Source organism: Schistocerca cancellata, chromosome 6, assembly GCF_023864275.1.
Source record: "Schistocerca cancellata isolate TAMUIC-IGC-003103 chromosome 6, iqSchCanc2.1, whole genome shotgun sequence".
NCBI classification, from domain to species: domain Eukaryota; kingdom Metazoa; phylum Arthropoda; class Insecta; order Orthoptera; family Acrididae; genus Schistocerca; species Schistocerca cancellata.
The window spans coordinates 261,330,652-261,335,173 of record NC_064631.1 but is presented as its reverse complement, the minus strand read 5'-3'; positions in this window follow the sequence as shown (position 1 = coordinate 261,335,173).

Below are 4,522 nucleotides of genomic sequence, written 5' to 3'. Positions count from 1 at the left end.
CATTGTGCAAAATCTCCACAATAAGGTGTGTACAAGTTTTCTTATTTGACCAGTGAGCCACGATATAAGTCTAAAGTATTGCTGTTGTTACTTTTAACTGTAACCTGCACCACATATTCCGTTTCCTTGTCCCATCATTTTTAAAAGAATTTCAGATGCTGCATGGGAAAAAAGCTTAACATCGCTGGACGGCGACTATTGGCCGCCATTTCGCGGCAATTTCAAATTATCGTAATTACTATCCCGTTCTTTCCACAGGCGACGCTGGAGATCGGCGATATTACTTCCTTCATTCATGATCTATAGGAAACTGACACTTTCAAAGCACTTAACGATTTATTCAGACAATTATTGTTAGGTGCAATAGGACTGAGACTTGGCCTGAACTAAGACGAAATTATATGACACGTAGATCCATACAAATTGAAAATGGTCAAATACTTTTTTGTGTGTGTATGTAGCCCATAACGATTAACTGTTTTTGAGTTCAGTTTCATCTCAGTAACTGTAAATAATTATATAGGATCCCACACTAAATTTTTGTGTCAGTAAAATCTAAGAATGATACATGCCTCCACATATCTTTGCAGTGAAACCAAAATCAAATTAAAGTAAATGAAAAAATAAAACACTAAATTCCAATCAACAACACACTCATTAATAGGATAGATACATACATCAAAAAAAGTTTTGCATCACCTCGGTTCCGAGAGTTCCGGAACCTGTACAGAAAATTGGAATAGAGAACAACATAAACATCATTTCCGCTCTTTTTATTGCTCATGAAGACCACACATTGCATTTTGTACCACCATACAGCGAGACCTCCAGAGGTGGTGGTCTAGACTGCTGTACTCACCGGTACCTCTAACACCCAGTAGCACGTCCTCTTGCATTGATGCATACCTGTATTTGTCTTGGCATACTATCCACAAGTCCATCAAGGCACTGTTGGTCTAGATTGTCCCACTCCTTAACGGCGATTCGGCGGAGATCATAGAGTGGTTGGTGGGTCACATCGTCCATAAACAGCCCTTTTAAATGTATCCCAGCCATGTTCGATAGGTTTCATGTCTGGAGAACTAGCTGGCCACTCTAGTCGAGCGATGTCGTTATCCTGAAGGAAGTCATTCACAAGATGTGCACGACGGAGGCGCGAATTTTCATCCATGAGGACGAACGCCTCGCCAATATGCTGCCAATATGATTGCACTATCGGCCAGAGGATGGCATTCACGTATAGTGCAGCCGTTATGGCCCCTTCCATGACCACCAGCGGCGTACGTCGGCCCCATATAATGTTACAGCAGAACAGCAGGGAACCTCCTTCTTGCTGCACTCGCTGGACAGTGTGTCTAAGGCATTCAGCCTCACCGGGTTGCGTCCAAACACGTCTCCCACGATTGTCTGGTTGAAGGCATATGCAACACTCATCGGTGACGAGAACGTGATGCCAGACCAGAGTGGTCCATTCGACGCGCTGCATGGCGTCGTCGTTGCAAAGATGGACCTCGCCATAGATGTCAGGAGTGAAGTTGCGCATCATGCAGCCTATTGCGCACAGTTCGAGTCGTAACATGACGTCCTGTGGCTGCACTAAAAGCATTATTCAACATGGTAGCGTTGCTGTCAGGGTTCCTCCGAACCATAGTCCTTAGGTAGCGGTCATCCACCGCAGTGTAGCCATTGGGCACCCTGAACGAGGCATATCATCGACAGTTCCTCTTTCTCTCTGTATCTCTTCCATGCCAAAACAACATCGCTCTGGTTCACTTGGAGACACCTGGACACATCCCTTGTCGAGAGCCCTTCCTGGCACAAAGTAACAATGCAGACGCGATCGAACAGCAGTATTGACCGCCTAGGCATGGTTGAACTGCAGACAACACGAGCTGTGCACCTCCATCCTGGTGGAATGGCTGAAACTGATTGGCTGTCGGACCCCGTCTATCTAATAGCGCTGCTCATGCATGGTTGTTTACATCTGTGGGTGGATTTAGTGACCTCCCTGAACAGTAAAAGGGACTGTGTCTGTGATACAATATCCACAGTCAACTTCTATCTTCAGGAGTTCTGGGAACCAGGGTGATGCAAAACTTTTTTTTTATATATGTACACAAGTAGTTAAATACACAGACCTTTTCAACTTAAAAGATTTCAGTCGACTGGATCTCCCCTCCTGCCCAACAGACATTCCTTTTGTATATAACATTGTTCACATTTTCACAGGAAAAGTCTCTGCTGGACACATTCTGTCAAAGAACGTATGACGCTAGGGACTCTCTGCTACAACTCTGCTGACTTTAAAGCATCAATGACTGCATCTGAAACACTGCACCTCAAACATAAATTACGAAATACAAGCAGAACGTTAATCTAGTAATGTTACATAAATAAATCAAACTCGAAACCTTATTTAATGGTAACTTGTGTTACTTCAGACTTAGGATATAGAATGTTTGCTCATTCATATTTAATGCAAAGAGTACAGAAATTTTAAATTGGAGAAGACATTAATGGGAACCTTCCCAAACTAAAACTCTGGAATTTCTGTACCCTCACACGACGTAAGTGACAGGAAGCAGCTTGTGTGTAAGACCCATAAATCAGATTGTCTACCTGTCGCAAAAGGAGTGCCTCCGGGCTCAGTACTCAGATCATTTTTATTTATTACATATGAATGATTTTCCCACATTGTCGCCCGGTGAGATAGTGCTCTATGAGCTGATACTACACTAATTACACACAGTAACAGCCTGGAGAAACTATAGTTAACGTAACAATAGCAATAGACATAGGCAGAGCATGGTTTAAGGCAAATGCACTCCAGATGTATATTACAAAAACTAAAGACATATTTAAGAATTTTTAACATGTTGCAGCCCTGTCAGCAACTGTGATAAATTAATAGTCAAAGATCCACCTCAGCTGCGAAAAGTTACTGGTCTTTACCCAGATTTCAGCTAGAGTAATCCAGCCTTCTCTGGAAGAATAAAATAAACTAATAAATGTCAGAATAAGGCACGGCCAAACATAAAAAGCTGAAGTACCGTGGTACCAAGTCAAGCTATGTTACTTAACTTAACACGGTACCATGGTACTTGAGCTTTTTATGTTTGACCGTGCTTTATTCTGGCATGTATTAGTATATTTTATGTGTCTGAAGAAGGCTAGATTACTCTAGCTGAAACCTGGGTGAAGACCAGTAACTTTTCGCAACTGAAGCGGATCTTTGACGTATTAAAGACATATTGTTCAGTTTAAATATACTGAAACAGTAAAATATAACACTAACGCTATTTGATTTTAATAGCGACAGAAGATTTACATGTACTCATACAGACAAACTATCCAACAGACTCTCTCATGTACTAACTTACTACATATACTGAGAGGCTGTTTCAGGAAAACGATCTTATTGTATGCATGCTTTGCCTTCTTCCATTCTCATTTGACTTACGGAATTCTGATGTGTTGAAATTACAGAGGGGCAAAAATAATATTTCAATGGCAGTAAAAGACGTTTAGATGTGGGTGTGCACCACTAGAATCTTGTAGAAATTACTTTAAGGAGCGAAATATTATGACAGTACCATGTTTATGTATGTATATTTTCCTTCTCTATACTACAGAAAATATAAATCAGCGTAACTCAGGAACACATTACATCCGCATGATACAAGAAATTCACATGTAATTGGCATGCCATAAATCAGAATAGCAAAGATCCACCACTGTTATAAATATCTTGGCATCATATTTTTCAACCTGATAAAAAAAAGTACCCATACACCATGTGTGTTTATAAATTCAAAAATATGATGCATCTACACAGATGTGCTCCTTTGCGAAAATTTCCTGTCTACATGATACTACATTTCAACTAATTAGGCATTTGCCCACCGGCAAGTAACTTCTGCAAGCACTTGCTGGGGTTTTTACATTAGAACAAAAACTTGAGCAATTTTAATTTTACATGTCGATTCGTTAAGTTAATTTCAGGGACTTGCTGCAGGTAGTTGCAGAAGTATTTCAACTAGAGTTCTGTGGTGAGATAACCAAGTGGATATTTGTCATGGTGTTGTTAAAAACAAAGCAACCACAATCAATGCTCCATCATCATTATCGAAGAATACTCGTTACAAAAAATAAAATAAAGAAACAAAGAAAAGTTTGGGTGTAGAAATTGGTATATATTTAAGTTATCAACACTCACTAATGATTGAAATAAGTCAGAGGACCTCACTCAGATAAAAAACTTTCTGATAATGTCATACACTAATTTCGTACTTTTCTTGTCTATTGTACAATCAAATTTTAGAAAATAGGATAGAAATATGCGACAAGTTAAACCATGAGGAGGTGGTCTTTTAATTACTCTTGGATTTTTGCATACACCTATTCTTACTTTTATCACAAATGGAATTCCTTTGTTATTTATGCCAACATCAGCAAATATTTAGAGGCATCATTACTCAATTCTACTCCCCCTTCCGGAGAAACAACGTAATACACTCCTGCA